At 44.8% G+C, this 24172-nt stretch overlaps 1 protein-coding gene across 5 annotated transcripts in view; it reads right to left on the bottom strand.

Annotated features, from left to right (window-relative positions):
• The window catches only part of LPP (LIM domain containing preferred translocation partner in lipoma), a 353262-nt gene that overhangs the window by 247369 nt on the left and 81721 nt on the right, over positions 1 to 24172 (bottom strand). For all 5 annotated transcript variants that reach the window (XM_075031622.1, XM_075031623.1, XM_075031621.1 and 2 more), the window contains one exon: positions 1579 to 1643. The gene's annotated coding sequence lies outside the window, so the exon portion shown is untranslated. The remainder of the gene's footprint in view (positions 1 to 1578; positions 1644 to 24172) is intronic.

Below are 24172 nucleotides of genomic sequence, written 5' to 3'. Positions count from 1 at the left end.
GTTTATTAGACATAGCCAGGAAAGCTGCCATAGAAAGAGTGAGACTAACAGAAGAGCTGCCATTAATCTTCCATAACCCAGCAACTGGGAAGACCAGGCCTTGAACCAAATTCTACTCTCCTGCTATTAATCTCCTGTCCTCTACTTATTAATCCCTGGTCTGTCTTTGTCTTTCAACGTTTATTAATGTCCCCAACTCTTTGAAGTAAACAGGATGCTGAAATCTCATCTCCAGCTAGCCATAATTTACACGACAAAAAAAAAAAAAAAAAAAAAAAGACCAAAAAGAAAACCACACAAAAAAAACCCAAGAAGAAGGTAAAGGAAGAAAGGAAGGATGTGCATTGTGTATCGAAAGGGCAGAATGAAAATGCAGTTATATTCAGTGACACAACAAGGTAAAGAAGAAGCACTCCTGAATTTGGCATGCCGTACAGACACCTTATGATTCTCAAGTCAGGTAACGTCAAGGCAAATGAAGTAGCTCCACTAGCCAAAACCACCACGGTAGCGGAAGAACAAAAGCCGGCATACACCTTTCCACACGGCAACGGTTTGCTCTGGACCCACACTGGCTCGCAACGCCGTCCCCAGTGCATGCACCACGCGTGGCCTTCTGGTGCTGCCACCGGGCTCAGGGAACCACCACCACAGCAAAGACCACCCAGAGCCCCTGCACCCTCCTACGGCACGTCTCCTCCTGGGGACCTTCATGGCCCCTGAGCAGTTACAGACCAGCTACCAGCTATCCCTGTTCTTTTGTTATCCACTTCCCAACAGGGCTGCTCGCTGCTTTCTTCCCCCAGTTGCCGTGAATTTGTAGCACGTCTAGCACCTCTTTTGCCTCCTGGGATGGTACAACTGAGAGAGGCTTGAGGACAGACCTACTGCCCTGACAGCGCTCCTTTTTTTCAATCATAGCCTTGCTGCAATCGAATCATCGTATCATGGGATGGGCGCAAAGCACAATTCATATCCTACATATAATCTGGCAAAGGACTCCTACAAGAGTCTGGGCTAGTTTATCAGGGTGATCCTTAAGTCACAGCTAAATACCTCCAGTGAATTTGATGGAACTGGCAATTCTGAAGAACGAATTAATTTGCTCCTCACATAAATTTTTATTCAGGTTATTCTTAAAAGGCTTATATATTTTTCTGCTTTTGTCCACTGAAGCATGGTTAGATTAAAGCTAGTAATACGGTCAGCTCTCCATCATCAGCTGGGAGCGTATCCAGGCTGCAGAAAGCCATGCCATGGACAGGGAGTGAGTTCAGGTCCACAAGCAGGAAAGTCTCCTTCAAAAAGAAGTCAAAGTAATATGGCCCACAGCACCATGCAATCATTCCCATACAACACTCCCATTCCCAGGAGGGCCTGCACGTTTGCTGCTTCCAGATCTGGACCCAGAAACAGTAAAACCACTTTGAGCCTCATGGGTTAGCCTGGCCTCCCACCACCCCGGGCTTTGAAGGAATGTCCATCATTTGCTGAATGACCGAACATGGTCTCAGGGTCTTCCCGCTCTCTCTAAACTCAGCAGCTGGCAAACGCCCTGGGACCTGATCTGTTCCTCACCTGGAAGCAAGGCAGCCGGGTCAGGCACTCAGACAGACGTACGGACAGGCTCTTCCAAGGGACCTCTGCAGGTGCAAACAGAAAGGTCAGAATCAATGTTTTGCTCATTGTAAAAGCAGAAAGTAAATCAAGCTGGCTGTGACACCTCGCCAAAAAAACAGCCCCAAAAGGGACCGTAATGCCAACTGCCCTCCTGTACGAAGCCGACCGCAGCTTTTTTTTCCCCTCTGATACAACTCATGTGTCAGTCTGTCCCCGTTTTGACCCATAAAAGGGTTTTTCACATGTTGGCAGGACAGATTGTCGAGTGTCAGAGTAACTGAGATTTATTTGGGAAAGAAGCTACTTGTTTTAAATCAGTGTAGAGCTGGTGAAAGGTACTGACGTAAGGGCTGCAGGTAACAAAGTCTCTTTCAAAGCCTGACCAGACACTCTTCTGCCTCTCGTGCTTAAAGGACCAATTCTTCCCGAGCCTCTTCCGACGCTCAGGCCAATGGTGAGTCACCCCCACAGCGCTGGCTTTGCCATGTGAGCACCAAGAAGAACTGAAGCTGAGATGGGATGCATTAAACACACAGCGATTGTGGAAAACGCGGCAGGGTGGGACAGCCCAAACCCCACCTCCACCTCCAGCCCTGGTTTCCTTTTGGGTGCCTCCAAAGATACCCGGTTAAAAAGAAAACACAGGTTTTCCAAATTACCACAAGCTGCTTTCAACCAGGAGCCTTTCATACTTCCAGCTTATTGATATCTGAACCTACTCTGGTGTTTCCTATTTCCTTTCATCTCAGCGCTGGAGAAGAAATAAATTTTAAAAATACTAGCAATGAATAGGGAAAGATCCAGTCCACCTCCAACTGCCCCAGCTCTCCCAGCCCACCACACTCCTGGCTGCCCCAGGTCACCCCCAACTCCTCTTAACTGCATCCTCACCCCTATTTTCCTAAAGCCTAAATATCTCTCAACAAACATGGTTGAGATTATCCAAGGAGTTAAAAATCATTAAAGAAAGGGAGGCGAGACATATCTAGTCAGTCACATACATTTTTTTTTTTAAGGAAACCAGGATGAAACCCATTATCCCCACCACCAGCTGTCTTTGCTCAGGAGAACTGGGTCTGGCAGGGTAGCAGCTTCACCCTCCTGGTCCATGGTGGAGGAAGGGGAGCACAGGGGAAGAGGACTGCAGCAGTTGCTTCAGATCCATACCAAAGCGCAAGAAGCAAAGAGAAATTTGCTGAGAACCTGCCCACACAGACACTGGGTATTCCTTTCATATCTGCCATGACAAAAAATTCATGTTAACATTTTTTCAAGCACTGTAAGCCCATATCAAGTAACAGCAAAGAGGCAGACAGGTGTCCTGACCACAGAGAAGACAGCATATGTGAACAGTTTGGAATTTATTATTATTGTTATTTTTTAAAGGGGAAACAAATCCCAGAGATTTTTCTGTGCGTGATACATTTTCTGCTCCTTGTTTGATGTTGCTTTCAGACTGAAGACTTCAAATAGCTAACGCTAACCTATGCCTGAAGCCTGTTTTAAACTAATGCCCCTTATGTGACCAGAAATGAATGCATGGTGAATCACTTATGCCACACACAGTGGGGGTGATGAGCGGTGGTCCATGTCTCCTGACTGCCGCATGGACACAAATACGTTGGGGAAAAGGAGATCCCAGCTCTCTCTACATTACAGCCTGGTAATTCAGCAGTGGTGCCTTTCCATTTTTGGAGCTGGAAAGCACAAGCTCCAGGTCAACAGCCCAACCATGAGTAGTTAGAGAGAACAACGTAACTACTGGAATGTTCTGCAAAGTATGTAGAGAGATATACGTGACCTGCATAGGCTACACTTCCACACTCTGCCTGCCTTTGGGAGATGCTTAAGAGAAGTTGCATTTTAATTACTAGCCCAAATCAAGGGAATCTGATCTTGACAGCAAACCCAAAGTTACAGACTTTGGGGTATGTGGGTCCCAGCTCTTCACTTCTTCGCTGACATTACTGCTTCCAGGAATTAAATCAAAACCCCACTTAACTTCAGAGAGGTTGCAATTGGCATCTAAAGCACTGCCTAAGCCTCAGTTGTAATAAACAGATAGAGCTCCACCGAATCGAAGGAGTTATTCTGATTTTGTCTGGTTACAGATCTACAGAGCCATTAACATCACAGCTAACCCAACCTCCAGTTAAATATCTTCTAATAGAAAACCATTATCTTTGTCAGATTGATTGGGATAACTTGTTTAAAGCGCTCTTGAAGACTCATTAGCATTGTTGGGTTTTGGTGGTTGTACTTCAAGAATAAACCCCAGCAGCTATTAAACACTTGAAAAAGGCATGTTAAGAGTTTACAAACAAAGCTGGAGTGGAGATGTAACTATGTTTTTGGATTTTCATTGGGAAAATGGTAAAACGAAGGGAGCGAAGAAAACAAATGAAACTGAGCTGTTCACACACACTGAAAAGTCACCTGTGTTATTTGACAGATAATGAATTAAAAAGAAATGCAAGAATAAGGGAAGCAAAATCATACTAGAAAAACCCAATCCTCTCCTCTGTTTGAGCCTTACTAAATTATATTTCAGGTATAGCGGACAGACAAGATGACGTGCACCCCAGGAAATACCGATGCACTTCGCTGGCTGTCACTGGTCCTAACAGCTGATCTCAGGCCAAGCTTCTTTCCCTTGAGCCTCTCTCACCCCCCTGTAATAAAGCATCCCAGCGACAAGCTTGTGCGGACCATGTTTCCCAGCAGCAGAGCAATGCTACTGACCGGTTTTACAGCTCTCCGCCCAAGCATGGATGCTATTGACCATCACTACATGCATACCACGGACCCACAGTTGTCGTCTTTAAACCATCTCACCAAATGAACTGGTTCCCTTGGGCAAAAGGCCACCCCATCCGCTGTAACTGAACTCCTATTTCAGATTGTTGTGTTGCTGTAGCTTTGTTGATGAAGGAGATCTTGGTTTGTTTAGTTTTTTCAGTTGTCCTGCCCAAATTATACTGCGAAGCATCAATAAGCCAAGCCTCAGACAGCAAGAGATGGAAGAGTCTTGCTTGATATTTTGCAGAAAATCCACAAGCATCCCAGGCCCTGCCCCAGGGTTCAGGTGCTGCTTAGGAAGGGCCACAAACACCTCACCACAAAGAAGCCCTTTCCAGCAGCTCCTCAACCTGTAAGACTTCTGAAGGAGCAGTCCTGACCAGCGTCACAACCTGGGTCAGCCAGACAGAGGAGCGGTGAGGAAGGTTTGAGCTATTTCCTCAACTGATTTTCATTTCTCTCATTTATCACTCAAGTCAGGGAAATACTCTGAGATCCTCATGTTTGGATGTCTCTCGCCTCAGAAACAGCTTTACAAGCCGGTGCATTAAACAAGGCAGCAGTACTGCCCGGTCCTGCGCTAAGAGCATAACAAGGGCAGTGCGGTGCCAGCCCGTGTCTCACAGCCTTTGGGCTGCAGGATGGCAGCAGATGGGAGCCACGCGTCCCAGTTGCTCTTCTGGGCTGGCACATCACCACACTTACACGTACGGCTGTGACACCCACGCAGGTGCCTGCACTGACCACGGCTCTCCGCTGGCTCAAAAGGAAAAGGCCAGAGAGCAGCACAGACGCACAACAGGCACCCACCATCAGCGTGTGCACAGGGGTGGTGGGGGACAGGGACATTTACAGCCCCCCAAGGTGCACTCCATCATAATTCCTTTCCGCTCTTCCAGCCCTGGATGCAACCTTAAAAATCCATAGCTCCAGACATCTAGCCCACATGCTGCTACTCCAGCTCAATGAGGACAGGATGAGCTCAATTTTGCCAGTCAAATGGGAAGGGACTAAAAAAAAAAAAAAATTAGTAGTAGTAGAAATAGTTAAAATTAAACAAACACCTCCCAGCAAATCAAAGACAAAGCAGAAGAAGGGGATACGGAGAAACAGTCTCTGCTATTGCATCAGTGGCAGAGAGCAGCTCCCAGTGGCAACCAAAGCTCAGGTAGCTCAAGGTGCAGGATGAAAGCCATCACAGTCTCCCAATGTCCCACTCCACGGTACTGTCCTCCCATACCAAAGTGCTACTGAACCACGAGAGCAGCTCATCTGGGAGGGGAAAAGATGCTCAGACACGCCGCTTACTGCTCCCCAGTACTGCAGGAACAGCAGATCTGGGACAACGATCACACACATTCCTCTTGCACTGCAAATCAATGGCCAAACCACGAGCACCCAGGTGTACAGGGCACCACAAGCACCCAGAGGTACCCGAGTAGGCAGGGGCTGCCAACAAGCCGTGGGCAGGTTTGCTCCCTGCTTGACAAGGACACTCTTTCCACCAGCCAAGTCTCCCTACTGCTCTGTAGAAGCTTCCAAGAGAGGCCAAAGAGAAATTCAGGCACAGCTCAAATAGGCACCTGGATCTACAAACAACAGATTAAATTCTCAAGCTACAAAACTATGTTTTAGCAAAAGTGCTATTGAACTCCATGTACTTGTTACATTTCTAAATATAGTTTGGTTGTCAAGACAACAAAGAGACTGATGGATCTCTAAAGTGTACTGTATCTATTTAATTGTCAGCATTTCAAACTGACTCAAGGAGGGAAAAAAATGCTGCGTGATAAGTCTAATTGTCATGGTTACCACTGGCTAACCCCATAATAAAAATATGTATATTCTAGCTAAATGTGCCAAGCCATGTGAGGAGCAGATGGGAGACATTCTCATTACTGCGACAGCCTCCACTGGAAAACTAAACTTGAGGAAGGACGCGAGAGACTCTACAGAGATCTCAGACACAACAGACATCATGGGTTGCATCTTCCCAGTCGTTTCGCAGCAGTCGCTCAGGCTTTTCCGCTGCGCTTATTCACCCCATGCACGCTGGGACAACCCGTGGTGCTGGGGCTGCCTAATTTGAGAGCATTCCTGTCTGGGGATCTCATCCCTCACCCAAAAAAGCCCAAGACGTGAGTTGTTACTCCTTAAAAGCCTCTGACAAAATCCCACATGCAACTGCCTCAGATTTGCACTCCCACCCTCGCCCGCTTGCTCTCCTCCCTCTGGGCAGCCGTATCTGATCCCACGGGCATCGCTCCTGCAGGAGGCTGCTGCAGCCTGGCCCTTCTGCTCTCATACAGCTACAGTGACAGCTACGTCCAGCCTTGGAGAAGAGAAACAAGTGGAAAGAAACAGCCAGACACTACTGCAAATACACCAGCCTGAGGCTGAGCTGGGAAAAACAGCATGCACCCCCATCCAGCCTCTGCACTCCATTTGACAAGCACGACTCAACAGCATGAAAAGCATCAATATTCAGGTGAAGTCCCTCCTGAAAGAGATGCTTTCCCAAAAAAAAAAAAAAAAAAACCCAAACAAAAAACCACCTCGAACATTGGCTTTTTACGTGGAAGACCTCCGCAGTAACGTCCAAGAGATCTACCCAGGTACAGAATGACTGTGGCTTTCCTTCACTAACCAAAACTCATCCACTCATGCTCAGTTCTCACTTTTCTTTCATTAAAACAAAGTTTAAGTTGCAGGAGGAAGGCACACGTTTCATCCAGGTATGAGAAGCAATGGAAAACAGCTCATGTTCACCCAGTGAACACTGATGTCAATGAATGGTCAGGTTTCCAATTAGTCTGAAGCTTCCCCAATGTATCTGACAGAAACCACACCAAAGTAAAATCATCCTTAAAAATCTCCCCCAAACCGTTTCACTCCTTTGTACAGATAAAAGCTCTCTATCTCTGCTGTCAGACACTTTCATGGAAGCCATAAGGCATTGCCTAACACCCTCTCCACGAGACCCACAAAAGAAAATTCAATCTGGTTGGAAAACACTACTTAAGAGAAACAACACTTTCCAGGTGCCTCAAGCAATACGTTTGAGTTCGTGATATTTTCCCTGGAGCTTGCCCCCGCTCATCACCAAGATGAACAATTTCTGAATTCCAAATATGAGATTCTCAGTGATGTAAAATGAGCTTTCGCGCCTACCAATACAGTCACCGTGCGGTTCACCCTCGCGTACTGCTTCACAGCGTGGCTTGTGCACGGAGATGGGCAGTGAACATCAAAACAGAAGTAGCACAGAAGTGTTATTTCCGGGGTTTGTGTGAGAATTATTTCAAATACTACTAAGGTGAGGAACTAAAAAGGAGTCTTAGGCACAAAGAAGCCTACGTCTCAATTAAAGCCAAAGGGACTTAAAAGGCAACTGGTTTTTTACAAGTATTTGGTTACACCCAAAGTGAAGCAGCATCAGCATTTTGTCCCTAGGTGCCTAAATAATTTTGAAACTAAGCATTACCTATAAGGAACTTCAAAGAGATTATAACCCTTCTGAAAGCTGTACCCACAGCTTAACTGAGCTGAAATCCCGAACAACCGCGAGCTTAAAATCATGGTCCAAAGTGCGTATTTCAACATCACATGGGTGCAAGAACCTAACTTTGGTTTTCCTGTTACTGAAAGTGCTCGCCGAGGGCACCAGGCTCTTACAGTTATGGCTTTGGGACAACTATTACATTCTGTTCTAATAAAGTATGTGCTCTCTGGAGCAAATTCCCCAGAATGACTCCTTTGCTTTGGCACAAATGGACTCATTTGCTTGAGATAAAAGGATGTTCCCCTGCACCATTTTAATTTGATTTATTTTTTTTTTGTAAGATAGAGAAACAGTTAATTTTGCTAAATGAGTGCTCTGTTGCCATGACTTCACTGCAGACAAACACAATGCCATCAAGCTCCTTTTCCTTGGGCGTTGTGTTTTTTTAAACAGGTATTTGATCATCTCGATTCCCTTGCTTCCATTCCCAACATCTGGATTTCCAGCAATATCCCATAGTCTGACAGATACATAATGGCTACAGCTACTCAGTAAATTAGAGAGATATTCCTGCACATATTCGTCCCCTCACAATCCACCTCTGCCAGCTGTGCCAATGCACCCTCTGTGCCTCCAACACGCAGGGCAGTGCTGTCTACTGTTGCAGGCAGCAAATCCCTCCAAAGAAAAACCTAAACTTTTCAGGGTTTAATCCCTGAAAGTCAGAATTCCCACGCTCCCGCCAAGGACCGAAGGATAGCTCCATCCTGCTCACTGTCAAGCCAGGCTGTTCCCAGGATTTTGTCCCAGTCTAAAACCAGAAGCCTAAATTAAAGTCCTTCCCACTGCCTCAGTTTCTCAGGTAGATGAAGAAGGCTGCATGTACATGTCATCTGCCTCCGTGAGGTGTTGCGACATTGGCTGAGTTATTATTCACAGAGTACACTGGGAATTAAGAGTATTATAGACTTTACTGAGGTAGAGGGGTTTTTCTTTTTTCTTTTTCAATGTTTGCATTGAATAGACAGACTGAGACAGCATTTGTAGCCTGCAGCCATTATCCTAGTAAATGGCTTATTACAGCACACAGCCTACCAGCTCACCTCCGTCCTGTCTCACTTAAACGTGTGTAGGTGGAAGTGCTGCTCATTCCAGAGAACTTTCTTTTTCACTGTCTCTGTCTGATGGAGACTCTTGATAGCTGGGCTTACAAGACAGGGCTTAGGATATAAATACTTCAGTATGAGCTTGTTGTTTGGTACCTATTTATGACAATCACGGAACAATTAATTACTTCCCGCCTAAGACTAATTCCTGTCTCTTCCAAAAAGGCTGCAGGGGGGGAGTTTTGTCTCAAGACTTTCAATTTCCTGATGAGTCACAGCAGATCCACTACAATAAGCTCAATACTTCAATCAGACTGTTTCTTATCCAGGTATATTCAATACATTACTAAGATGTGGAGTGTGCTATTTTAAGGGCTAATTTCAGGCATTGTATGCATAATGCCTTCTCATCTGAACATGCGCTTTCTCCTGGACGAGACAGATGCATCTCCTGCACCACCATCCCTTCTCCCCCCCAAATCATATAGATAAATAAACAACACAAGAGCAGAAAGTGAAGAATTGTACATTTGGTACACCGATTTTCACAACACGTAGCCCTTCAATAAGTAGCCCTCTCTCCCACTTCATTAGTTCATTCCCTGCCCTTTGGCAATAAAATTACTTATGTGACAGCAGCATCTGACAAGAAGAAAACATTCACAGACTGCACGGGTTGCAACAAGTCCACAGCGTCTTGTTTTCTTCGTTCTAGGGCCAAGAATCATACATTTATTTTTCTGCCCCAAGGAGCAACTCTGCATCCCTGTACGAATCCTCAATTGTCCCCAGTTCCCACGCCACCCACTCAGAAGCTCCCAGGCTCCATCAAGCTGGCAGGAGACACATTGCCCAACCTCTGAGGAGCAACACAGGTTACGGGTACCAGCACTGCCCTCTGGTCCTTATTATTTACTTAATTTAACAAACTCTTAGATATCATTTATTGTGTCAGTTGGGCAATTGATTCGAGATGGGTCATTTGAGTCTACAACAGGTTGCACTCTGCGTCAGCCTGACCACAGTCAACTGCAGCGCAAACTGCCTCATCCAAGAAGACGACGAAGAGCACAGAGATGGTCACATCTCCCCGGACCATCCACAGGCCTAGGTTCTTCCAAGCTATGCAGTTAAAAGCTCCCAGACACCAACAGTTGCCTAAAAAAAATGCATGGCTATGATGATAAATAGTTTAAAGACCTAAACATTTGGGTGAGAGACCAGGTACAGGAGATAGCCAGTCATGGTCTCGCTTTTAGAGTTGCTAGTGTGCCATCAAGGGACATCAGCTGCTGTAAGAGCAGTCACTGCACAGACACCACCTCAAAACTACACTTGTGCTACTTGCTAACAGCAGTTTTCCCCATGGCACGACTGGACTATGCAAACAGCAGCAGTGCCAGTTTCTGCCAAGCCCATGCTAATTGCAAGTGATTCCAGCTCAAATGCTTTTAAGTCAGAAAGTATTTACGTGACGTATAACCAAGGTCTCACATTTGTCTCACCAGCTCTCCAGTGGTGAATGAACCTACACTCAGCTATGAAGACCTGTCAATGTCTCTTTTCTTTCTTACTCCTTGGAAAAACTTTCAAATAAATTCTAATTTTATGCCAACAAAACTGCAGAACATTTTTGATCCTCACAATGCCCTCAGCCTGTTGGTGTAATTGAACTGTCAAAGCAACACAAAGGACATGGCCACTGATGTTCCATTAAAGTCAACAGATCCTCCAAGGCTCAGTGGCTTCTTGGGTGCTACTTTGAAAGTGTCAATGTCTCTGCATGTATCACATTTATCTAAAAACCTCAGGGCCCCTTAGGAATATTCAACAAGTTTCACAAAGTCTGTGGGAATGAAAAGGGCAAGAGGTGAAGGATCATTTCACACAGCCAAGTCCAACTTGGAAGGACCAAGGAAGCACATAGACTGAGTTGAGCTGTAAGTTTAAAACATGGCAAACCTTCTCTTGAGTAGGCTCAGTTAGTTAAGGTCACTTTAATTAAGGTGAGGATACTCACCTCAATTTTATAGATTTCCATGAAATACACTATTATCTCAGTCTGAGTGTTTATGGGACAGGCAGTAGGCTCCACAAGATCTACAATGACATTCATTTTGAGCTGCATGTGACGGAGCAACACAGCTCTGAATACATACAAATCCCCACCTAGAATCTCAGCATCAGTTCTCTCTATTTTAGAGTACCTGTGACAAAGTTTCTTGAGCAAGTTTGGACTGGACTAGCCAGTATCCATTTCTAACAAGACCAGAAACATGTGCTAGACTGTGCAGCTCTCCTCTGGTGGAGGGCAAGCAGCTCCTTTGAAGAAAGCATCAGGCAGCAGCAGAGATCATGAGCTGATGGCCTCAGCTGTGCTGCAGAAAGTGCCTGAGGAGTCACTGCCTCAAGACAAGTGCAGGCAACTTTCTTAAAAACTAGTGTTATGAATAAAAAGAAAATATAGCACCACATTAATGAAGATGACACCAAAAAAAACCCAAACAAACAAAAAACCAAAAAAACCTCAACTTAAAAGGGATCATAAATTCTCTTTTTTTTGGACAACATTGTTGGTAGCATACAGGTCTGCAGCCTAAACAGACAAGTAATGAGATCCAGGCTCATCTCGTGTTCTTAAAACATGCAAGACCAGCAATCTCCCATACCAGGCAGTCAAGTCCACGTGCCCTCCTGAAAAGCCATTTGGAAAGTTTCTAAATGCAGTAGGAGAAAAATAATCCTGCTCGGTCCACACCTGTGTCTCCCTCTCCTCTCATTAGCACACAGGGAGAAGGCTGGCTTAGAGCAACACAACATTTCAATTTGAATATGAATCACTCCTCTGGTAATAAAACAAAACAGAAGCCCATTTCACACAAGCCTTATCTGAAGATATAATGAAAGCCAACACATCTAACAGGAGCGATGGAAGTAAAGCACGGTGAAAATACTGGCTCAGACAAACAAACAACAATACTTTCCATCCTAGAGGATCCCAAAGTGCTTTATAAACTCATAGAGGCAGGAATCATTTCATCACAGTCAGCTCCGCGTGGGTACTCAGCTCAGCACCACGCCGTAGTTCATGACAGAGGGCAGAAACTGTGAGCATTTAGGAAGGCACGATCCTTCAGCGGGAACTGGACCACTCTCCTGGAAAGTGGAAGCTGGTTTAATTGTGATTCATACGATTCAAAAATGGCATTATGTGGGCTGAGCAGCTGAACACCAGGCGCACACGATGTACTTAAAAGTGCCCAGCTGTAAAAAGGATGGAAATCAAATTCACATATGCTGGTGCTCTCCAGCTTCTGGTTCAAAAGGTTACAGAAAACAGCAGCAAGGTAGAGGATTAAAATTTCTGAACCTGCCTGGGGATTACAAATGAATTTCTTATCGTCCACAGGACTGAGGGATCAGGATTTCCTGCCCCTGGTTCAGCTGCTATCTCCACATGGAGTTTAGGGTAAATCACTTCTCCCCTCCCCAGCTCCCTCCCAGCAGGCACAGTGATATTCAACCACTGTTAGCAACAGTCTGGAAGAAAGCAAAGCATTACTATTCAGCATTGCTCCTGAAAGCGGGTCTTGCCTATCACCAGCTTTGCCGAAACATTGACAGAAGCACCATTTTCATCCCTCTCTCCTTTGCCCCTCCACTCTTCCCACCCACCTGCTGCGCCCGCGGTCCATGCTGTCACCTCACCGGAGACAGTCATAGCCCCTTGCTACAGCGTTGGTCAACGGAGACTCAATCCAAACTCAGGCCTTTCACATGCTATTGAAATACCAACAAACAAGAAGCACAGAAATCCTTCAAGAAAGAGGCCCTGAGCAAGTGATCTGCACATTTCCAGAGCTAAATGTGTACTTCTCCTCCTGGCAGCATCTGGAAGCTTACAGACTATTTACCTGCATCTTGGGAACAGCTATTTAATCCTACAAACACATCAACAATTCACCTTGACTCAAAAGAATGGCTTTCTGAGCTCCGAGGAAACAATGAACAAAATCATCATCTTTCTCTTATTTTTTTGGCAAATGTCTGATAAAGCTTTTCTGAAAGGAGCTTACTTCATCTTTCCCCACATTATACTCTACATACAGCTGCCATTCCAGAAACAAAACAAAACAAAACTTGGTGCACAAATGCAAACAAATCAGGGTTTGGCCTGATCTGCCTAAACCAAAAGCCAACTTCCTCGCCTACTGGCTCAGCAACAGAAACCCAAAGCCAGTAAGTTCCTAGCATTTCCAAGAGGATGACTTTTGGATGGGTTTGTGCAAGTTTGTCTTCAGTGCCTTGGAAGTGCAAGACAATTCAAGGGAAAATGCCCTTAGAAGGAAAACAGATGGTGATACATCGATTTGGACAACTACTACCAAGCCATTTCTCTCTGGAATTGACCACTCTCCAACCACACGGTCATGTTCTTGCCAGTTGGAGACTCATCCTCACCTTGGTTTAAGCAGAACTAATTAATTTGGTTTTCCTGGCCGAGGGAGAATAATCAACTAATCAATAAACAAGAAAGAAAAGTTACAATGAGCTGGACATGATTTACAGGTAAAGTGAATTGCCAGGGTATTCAGGCAAAAATTCATCGCTGATTCATCAAACAAGTGATTGAGATGTCTTAAGAACAAGCTATCAAGAGAAGTCACTCTTCCTCTCCACCTCTTATTATTAGTTACTGCTGGCAGTGACCTTTTCTGCAAATCTCTAGACCATTTTGAAGTGCTGGAAACTTTAGGAAGTGAAAATTAGTTCTCAAAAGGAACTAAACCGCTTCAAAAACATTTTATTAAAGGCTGTATCTTGCTTCTCTCTCACCCATGGGTATTTAGGATGAACTACCCACTACAAGAAAACAGCCACTGTGCAGTTCTGAGAGTCCCAAATTTGGCGAGACGGGTGCTTATTAAGTTGTAGAAACCAAGGGAGAGAGAAGTTGCTGAAACCAAAGGAGAGAGAAGGTGCCCAATGCCACTGGAGCAAGCCCGTAGCAAAACCCAAGGAGAACCAAGGAGCCCCATCCCTCAGCTCTGCCTGCAGCCTTGGGAAGAGCTTAGAGAGGGAGCTGGCTGCAAGCACAGCGAGCTTGCCCGACTCCAGAATCTGCTCAGCCTGGCAGAAGAGTAGGAGGTGCAATTGCTGGCAGGAGCAGGCAGAGCAGCAAAGCTGGTGGAGATCGTAAAAGGAAAAGTGTTGTAAAACATGGAGGTGAGCACAGGCTGACACTCACCTTCACAGTTCCCCCACAGAAAAGCACGCCTCGCTAGACTCTCGAATCTTTGAAACGCATCCAGCCTTCGCTGGATTGATCCAGGAACCTCATTCCTATGCGTGTTTGTTCTCACATGCAAACGTGGCAAGGTTTTAACCACACACATTTTCCCCAAGTCCCGCAGGCCCAAACTTACAGGTTACTTGGGAAACTTGGTCTTAAATGGGATTGTAAACCAAAGGAAAGAGATTACAGGTAAAGGCAAAGACCACAAAGAACTGCAGAGCAATTTGGGTTGGAAGGGAGTTTTAGAGGAGCCCAACACAGAGGTTCCCCAAAACACCCAATCTTCAGAGGATTTTTTTTTCTTAAAACAGAACTTACTTAAAAGATTGCACTGACTGATCTTCCAAAACTGATTAGTCACAGGAAAATATGGACTAGGCTGTCTTCATTTAATATCGCTCCAGAGTGGAAAGTTCTCAGCAAAGCTATAATACATTCAGTTCCAGAAGAACAATTAAGTGACATTAGATAGGTAGTTGTAACTCTCAGAATTAAATGGCCTTGCTATTTATCAGTATGTGCTGCGCCTTTAAAAGTTTCCAAAAGTGATGGTCTTTTTTTGTGCATGCTGGAATATTCAAGACCATTTCATATCTATTCTCATATCAAGAAAAGAGCAATTAGATCAATAATGAAACAGGAGTGCTCCCTTTTACTTTCTGTGGTTTGCAAAGAGGTTCATGTTTCTGTGTGAGCACAGCTCTTGTTTTAGTGATGTGAAAGTGTGTGGTTTGTGCGATACCCAGTTTCTTCTAATATTTGAGTTTCTGTTGTTATCTACCTACAATTTACAGTAAAGCATCTTTTATTCTCACACCTCTCAATCTCAAAATTAGATCAATTTTCCCAACAGTAAGATTTTATTACCCAGTGTAGACCTTTTACAAATACTGGAAAGCTTGCCGACGACACACTCTTCCCTAATACAGCATGAAATCACAGGAGACGGCATTAGTGTTACCAAGTCTACCTATGCATGCATCTGTGTATACAGACCCATCAAGCAGCAAACACAAGCTTTTCTTTGGGGAAAAGGACTGATTTTGTGTTTGAAAAAGCAACTAGAATTTGGTTGCAATCCATGCCGAGAGTTCCAAGGCACTACACACAGTGGGTAAAGATTACCGAGTAACACTTGAACCACTATTTACACATCAGAATTGTGCTATTCATTGTGATTAGATTATTACTATTTTCCAAAGTATTCAAAATATTTAGAACTTCCCCACCACCACTGCAAAGCATGAATCTAATTCTAGCAAAAATTTCTTAAGAACTCTCCAAACGGGAAGGACACTGTGACTACTGGGGATGGATAAGCCACTGGTTCCAGCACCAAACCAAACCATGCCATTTATAGCTTTTTGGCCCTCTCCACAACAGTCAAAAGCAGTGATATTTTAGCCAGAAATGTTCATTTTCCAGGCAGCTGTTTCTGGCCACGTGCTCTACTCCAGAATCCTTGACTGCGCTGTCCCGGTGGCTCTCAGAGAAATGCATCTTTGTCAAATATAGGAAGGTCCCAAAGAGAGAATTCGCCTGCTGCTACAACACAAACATCAATCCAACAATAAAAATCTCAAAACAACCAGAATACTAAATATTTCTGAAGAAGAAAAGTAAATCACCAACAGCAAAGTTTTCAACCCTGTGGCAAGTCATCTGGTCAGCTCTGGAGTCTGAACCTACTACGTGCCCACACCAAGGACTCTCCACTTCTCAGTCATTTCCCTGTTCTGCACCTCTCTGGACCAGCCTCGTAGTTTACACACAAATATTCTTAACGGTCATAAAATTGTCATGCCCTATCTGGCATTAATTTAACAGCAATGGCATAACACTGCATTACCTAGTCATCCAGCTGCTTCAACTAAGATTAATTTAGGCAAGCCAGGACACAAATGTTCAAACTCCTTGATGCATCTTGCACCCACCCAGGGAGGACTTGGCTTTCAGCCAGTCTGCATAAACCCTGGTGGGATTAGCCAACATTCAAGAGGCTCCTTTATGGGATAAGTAAGGAGGTCAAGCACTGCAATCTAAAAAAGGACATGACGGGTGCGTATAATCCCCCACAAGGCACATCCCTCCACCCTTTACAGCCAGCAACAGGGATGACTAAGGGCACGCAGCAAAAACCATTATAACCAAGGCCATGGAAATGAAAGTGGCAAATGTACCATTTAGCCTGTCATCTTAACATGAAGTGAATTTATCTGATTTTATCATCAAACATGCCAAAAAGGAAGAGATGCACAGAGAGAACCGTGAGAATACTGCTTACTTGGTTCTAGCTGGAGCAGAACTGCTGAAACCTTCTAGTTTCGTTCCTTTGGATTCCCTGCAGATAGCCCCGATGCTATCATGAGATGGCAGTAGCTAAATCTGGACTAACGCAAGGCACTTTAAAACATTCTTCTCAACTGTTTGGGCAATGCTCAATAAAACTAACATACAACACACTCTGCTATAAAGGCACCCAGTTAGGTGTTGCCACTGTGGGCAGCTGTAGGTCAGAAAGTGCTGTTTGACCACGTGTTTAAATTAAGGGTGGGTGCTAAACCAAAAATATTCTTTTAAATCAATGTCACAATAGATCACAGTGACCATGGAGCTCAAGCTTGCCAAATTTCAGTGGCACTTGGTTTTCCCACTGCTATCTCCATGCAGGAGATATATCTCCCCGCATCCAAGCCCCTCCAGGCCCAGGTATTTCTCAAATTTTGATGAAATTGTGGGATCTTTCTTTGGAATATAGGCAAAGACAGACTGGATACAGCAAACAGACCATGGGAACAGCTTTGTTTATTCTAACATGAACTCCTTACACACTTTAGGAGAGCCATCAGCTGGCCTATCCCTCACCAAAACACCAGAAAGGAGCTCACGCTGCTGCTGCAGCTTAACCCAATGCTGGGAACGGCTCCAAACATCTCTCTGGAAACTAGCGTGATAATAAAACTTCTGCTGAAGTCATACGGCTCTCAGGTAGCTCAAGAGGAGCTATCAGGAAGTGGGACCCATCTCAAACCCATCACAAGCCCCTCACCAACAGAGATTTCCCACTGGCAACACAGCACCAGCTGCTGCCCTCAGCTGGGCTCTTGGCCACTAGAAAACGTTGGGAAAGCCTCTTCCATTTTCCTCCTCCCTCAGACAAGTTTACTAACCACCACCACTGGACACCAACTGCCTTCCCTCACCAACAACCCACGCAGGATTTGGGCCACCACAGATGAGGTGAAAAGTTTTCTCCCCGTCCTCCAGACCAGCCCGCGCACCCTCTCCCCCATCCCAACATTAACAGAGTTTGTCATCGGCTCTGAGTGACCTTGGCGCAAACAATAATTCTTGCCTCTCTAAGCAAGAATTTGGAAAACCAGCTTTTACTGGACAGATACGTCTGGCTGAGATTTGTGATCAGATGCAATGCACGGTACAGTGTGTGACCTGGAGAAATATTACCATCAGCTAACAACAGCACAAATTTCTTTCCTCCCTGTCCTTCATTAGCCTCAGAAGCTGGCCTTGCCAGCAGCAGTAATGCAAGCTGAGACAACAAAGCACATTAATGATGGGCCCCGTCATGTTCCGTATTAATTACTGTAGCTAGTAGTAAACTGTTGGTTATAAATTATATTTTGATAAACTGCCCTTTCTTTGACAAGCCAGCTCCAATGTTTAATGTTGCACTTAATCCTCAGATAATACCCCAGGAGTCCTCGCTGTGCCCAGCAACAAATCAAAGCAACCTTCAAAAGGCTGGCACAGGTCCCCTTTTCCTACACACCCCGACCTGAAACTATCCCATTGCACCAACTTCATTACAGGTCAGCTTCAAAAGCTGAGTTGCCAAAACCAGCAGCACGCGCAGTTACCGAGGGTCCTACAGAAGTGCCCCAGCACTTCTCTGCAGGGGGGAGCGAGGCAAAAGGCAGTGCAGATCATGTTTATATACATGAGCATGTTTATATACATATATAACAGTTCTCCAGAAATGCTGCAGTATTACAATGTTCTGCAATGTAAAATAGCAGGGTAGTAACCCCCAGGTTATCTCAACATTCAGAAGAGAGGAGGATTTCTTCTACCTGGGAATGAAATAGTCAACTAAAATCTTTATCCAAAAACACCATTCTTATTTTTGTTTCTTTTTAATTCAGTGACATTTAGCTAGCAGAACAGCTGTTAGCAAAGGTCTAGGAGAGATGGAATCCCATTTTCTATATAAAGAAAAATGTTTTGGAGGAAACTGCAATTTGACAAAAATACCTGTTTAGCGAAGTACATTTTAAAAAGTGGAAAAACATGTTTTGGTTTTTTCTAAGGTAGCAAAGATCCACCGCAGCTCATGAAAAGGATCCCAAGTCCTAGGAACAAAGGTATAAAATTATTTTGCAACACACATCCAGGAAAATAAGGAGGATGGACATGCCCTTTAAGAAGCAGCATGGGGAGAGACCCTCCCCCATCTCAGCCAGATGTCCCCATCACCTCCCACCACCACCAAAGCACATGGAAAAACCAGCCACGGTCTTCCCAAAGAGCGGCTCCAGCTCTCATCCATGACAACCAGGAGTTTGCATCTGGCTTCAGACAGAGCTGGGTCAAGCCTGGCACAGTCAACACTCTCCTTTATTTTACTCTGAAGGCACAACTTAACCACACTGAGCAAAGACAAGATGCTGCACATGGGATCTACAGTACTAAAAACCCAAAAGCTCAGGGAGAGGATCAGCAATGGCAACAGAGAATCCTGTCCTCTCCTCTGCAGAAGTATGTGAAGCCCTCCAGCCTCGCTGCAAGTTGCAAATTAAAACTGCTTACAGCAGTCCAGGGTTCAGTCTTGTTCTTCCACCACTCGTGGCAGATGGTGCGTGCTATTATTAAAACTTGATTTCCAGCTTATAATAGTAATTGTATGAAAACTTCTGCCCTTGGACAACAACTCACTATCTTTATTTTGGGAAAAAGCAGAAGAAGTCTTGCAGTTAAATAACTTTCCTATTTTAACAATTTTTTTAAAAAATCATAACATACTTCTCCTAATTGGAAACACACAGAAAGTAGAATATGGCCCTATTAGTTAAAAGTCAATGCACATTTACCCAACTCTTTCGAAACTGACAGTATTCTCGTGACAGCCATAAAAGCTGCTTTGAATTTTAGTTCCCTAGAAAGTAAATATAAGGAATCCCAAAGCCATAACCACAAGTGCCACAACTCTTAGCACTGATGTCATATTCAGCTTAATGTGTGCTGCAGAAGTCAGGATGGTAAAGCTTCAAAATCATCTCATCTATGGTATACAGGAAGAAAACAGTAATTATCCCCCAGCCCATCGCCCCGGGCACGTACCACAATGCCTTCATTTGATGCAACGTTAACAGCAGGACATGTTTTATTCCCCAGCATTTAGTGTGGGGCACTGTGGGACTGATGGGACCATTTACGGGGCCTGTTGTAGCCAAGTATCTCATGCTACTGTACATTTTATTTCAGTTTCCAACTGCTCCTTCCAATTCCAACTACCAAACAAATGTTCCCTTTTTTTTTAGGAACCAGTTTACATTCACTTGTACCAATTTGTTTCTGTATCAATTAGCCAGGGCAAAGGGGTTTACCTTTCAGACCATTTTCTGGTACGTTAGACATAAGGGGACAGTGTAATTAATAGATGTCAGCCACAGTCCTCCTTGATGCATTGATTTCTTCCTACTTAGGAAACGCTCGGGGAGAACATGATCACCCCGGCTGTCAGATGTCCTCATAAAATCCATAGGCCTGGATTTACAGAAACTGCTAATCATTTTGGATGCTGAGAAGGGGGAAGGCAGAGTCTGATTTTGTAAAGCAGAAGAAATCTCTTATTAACTGTAACACCTTAGTATACTTCAAATGGAGTCTACAGGTACGCAGAGCTGGACAGCCAAAAGACTTCCAGAGCAAGAGGCAACTAGGAAAAAAAACCATCGAGGGAGATGCAAACACTCTCCCCGAGCTCGGAGCATCACCATCTCTGAGGCGCCCAGACCAGAGATTACTGCAGCCGGACCCGTTTGCTCCCTGGTTCCCCCACTGTCACACCATATCACAGTCATGACCTTTCCACCACAGACAATTTGGATTTCACCAAGCTATCTATACATAAAGTTGAACTTCTAGGAAAAACAACATTTTATGGCTATACACCTTGGCTATTTCCTTTTAAGGTTTAATTTTTCCATCTCTTACATAAAGTCCTCAAAAAAAATCTCAAGATATTTGAATATTTTCATCACCCCCTAGTTCTGCCCAGGAGTGTGTAGCTAACAAACCACACAAGACCAGTATCTGTGCAAAGCTAGTTAAAATATCCTCATTCCGCAAATACTAAACGTCCCAACACACATCACACAAATAAAAAGCACAGAAAGAAGACAGTCCGCAAGCACATCGGACAATCTTGCTGAATATTATGCTTAGCTTTGCATAAGCGATAAAGTATTTTTCACTGTGCACAAAGGCTCAAACCCAAAAATGGCTACCAAGAACTGCTCACTCTTACCCACCCCACAAGGCACAGGAGACCAATCCTAGTTCTAAAGAAAAATTTCCTTTCTTCGACTTGCTGAGTGATGCCGAGTCTCTCTGGAGACATAACAGCACTCTGGCTGGGCAGCGCGTTTTAATATGAGATGATAGAGGGAAGAAAGGTTCTACAAGAAAGGAGATGTCAGTGCCATACAGCCAGCACGCTGCAATCCTTGTATTCAAACCAATATAGAAGGCAAATTGTTACGTCTCTCTCTTTAGAGGTAAGAAAATAGCCCTCTTTGGTGTTCACCTTAAAAATACTGCCCTATGTAGGCATCTAGACAATCCGGTGATCTGGTCTATGACACAGAGAGATGCATGGTGGAGAAGACAAGGAAGTAACGGCTGGTCTGAAACAAAACCATGTGCACCTGGTCCTGCACCACCACCCACCAAAGTACACATCTACTAGCAGCTCAACTTCTGCAGCCTGCAACTGCTGAATGCCTTTCCCACTGGAAACCTTTCCGCGATGATAATCTACTACAGAAGGAAAATCACTAGAGGAGGACACCCAATAGCTTCCAGCCAGAACACAACCCGCCTTCAGCAAGACCTTTGATTTTCACAGGCACACACTGAAGTTGCTCTTCACAACAAAGAACAGCCCGTCTGTTGCATAACTAACCTTAGGCTGCATTAGATAAGTCATGCCTTCTCACAGATCAACTGACCTTAAATAATGTCCCCAGTGTATTCAGAGCCAATAGGTTTCTCTTAGAGCTCAACTGACAGGTCTTCTCCTTCCAGCTATTTCTTCAGAAAGGCACACAAAGAAGGTTTCAAGAGAAATCTCATGCTTACTGTTCCAACAGCAGCTCTCCAGCCCAAAAACGAAGCACGAGATCTCAGTTCCAGAGTCGCCTCTCCCTTTGAAAGCTTCTTCAGCACTTCATTGCAACAGAGCAAGTGAGAGCATTTGCGGGACAGAATGGGGATTGAAGCAGATGATAACTGGGAAACCCAGTATGCCTCGGGAAAGTTTGCTGCAGTTCTGCCACTGAGTCAAGCCAGAAGGAAAACAGCCAGCCGTGCAGATGAAGCACTGCTTTGTATTCTGGATAAGGCAAAACAAAGGTCTGGTGATGAGGAGCTCTCACGTGTCATGCAAGGGTCAGCAGCAAAGGCAAATTCCACCATGGCATTTCCGTTCTGTTGCCCAACACATTACTAAGAGTGGATACAGGAGGATCTTTCATTTCTTATCCAAAAATGCCCTTTAACGTAGCTCTGCAGCATCACCCTGCTGCCACATTGCGCTCCAGAAATGGGATATCAATCCTTGCACAGAGCTGAAGCCACAGGGCACTGTGCAATGAGCAGATGAGCTCTTTTTACACCATTTCTCCAACCCCCATCCTGCGTGCGAGATGATGCAAGAGCTCTGCAGCAGCCCGAGAGGTGGAAACGCTCGGGAAGAGACAAAGACAGCGTGAAAGTAAGCAAGTATCTGCACCGCTCCTGGCAGGTCGTTTCACTGTCCGCGCAGATGTCTGTGCATTCCCTGCTGGTGGGAGCAACGTTTGAAAAGCGAAATGCTTTGCAAAGCAGAGCCGTATCCCTTTGGGAACACAAGTACTAAAGCAACTGCCCAGTAAACCTGCAGCAAAGGCAGAGGCACCAAAAGCCTGGCTATTTTCTGACATCAGCTTAGCTGTCATACAGCCTCCCCTTGAGCACCAATTCCCCTCCTTAAAAATCAGGGCCAACAGGGCTTCCCTTCCCTTCTTGCTACGTGTTGCTCCACTCGTGCAACTGCTGCTTGATGAGAGTTTTGATACAAGGGCGCATATAACGCACACATCCAGCAACTCCCTGACCTCTTCCGATGGAGCACGTTAGAGCAGGAGCCCTGCCTCACCTCTTGCCATCGGCCAAACCGGGCTTCATTGATAAGGCTCTACCCTAGAAAAGAGCCACGTTATTTTCTGTATAAGCCATCACGGCCTCTCGCTATAACTGCACGAACCCAGACTTGAAAGGGTTGTTCATGCCAGAGGAGCTCCACAGCCACTGAGGAGCTTTCTAGTAAACCGAGCCCTGATTGCGAAGCAAAGGGCTCGCGGAGCCGAGTTACTGGAATCTATTCCTTCCGCATTAGTCAGCATATATGAATACATCCTCTTGCTTCATTAAATTTTAATTGGAGTACATGTGAATAGGTTTTGCTGGTTACTTAATCAAAGGGAGCCTGAGTACAAGGTGTTCACATAAAAATCTAGAAAGCAGCATCCTTTCTAGCTTTTCTTTTGGATTTTTTAAGCATCCATTGTCGATTTCTTCAGGTCAGTTGACATTTTGGGGCTGCTGCAAAGAACCACGAAAAGCAGCCACAGAGTGCAAATAAAGCACTTTGGAGGGAAACCGGACACAGATCATTAACCCCGTGTTTCTCATTATTATCCAGACAAAAATTAAATGCAAAATCTCAGAGCAGCTGTTGCATTAGCTAGCTGATTGCTAGTGCTAAAGACAACGATTGCTTTGCTGCTGTGTGTCATGCATGTTTGGGCTGGACTGTCTGGAATGTCATTATTTTAAGTGTCCTTAGGTACTCTGAAACCACAGCAGATTTGAACCTATAAAAAAAAAATCCTACTTGTAAACTCTGGGATTTCCTCAGTAATCGCCTTCTCTTGTACTGCAACACAGATGCTTATTTGTTCACACATGCTTTCCCTGAGCTTAGAGAAACTTTGCATGTACTTTCCTGCCTGTCTCAAACAGGACAACCATCTCCAGAACTCCTTCCTTACTAAAACCATGAGCTGTACGACTGGATTCTCAACTTCCATAAAATCCACATCGTTAGTAGAGCTTGAATTGACTTACAGCAGTTTACACCGGCTGAAAATCTACCAATAAAGTCACTCCAGTCTGCAAGAGGCACAGCTGGGGACAGGAGCTCAGTGCCTGACTGCGAGAGAAACAAAAAGCAGCTATGTTGTTCTGCGCGGCACTGTTTGCTAAGTGAATCAACAAAAAACAAACAAACAAAACAAACGAACCAAAAAAAACAACAACAAAAAACGAAATCGCAGCCATTTAAAACCACAACAAAGAACTTACTGGACTGCTCCTGCACGCTTGCTCGGAAATGTATATATTCTGTACAGTGATAGGTTCTGGCAGCCTGGGACTCTGACACACTTTCTATGGCAATGTCCTAACATTAGAAAAATTTGGTCATAGGCTAAAAATGTTACAGAAATAGCATAGGATCATAAGTTACCAGCTGAGTCAGAACTCGATCCGCTACTTGACTTTTATACT

The sequence above is a fragment of the Buteo buteo genome, chromosome 7 (assembly GCF_964188355.1).
Source record: "Buteo buteo chromosome 7, bButBut1.hap1.1, whole genome shotgun sequence".
NCBI classification, from domain to species: domain Eukaryota; kingdom Metazoa; phylum Chordata; class Aves; order Accipitriformes; family Accipitridae; genus Buteo; species Buteo buteo.
The sequence above is the reverse complement of the archived record's forward strand: the minus strand, read 5'-3'. Positions and strand labels throughout refer to the sequence as shown.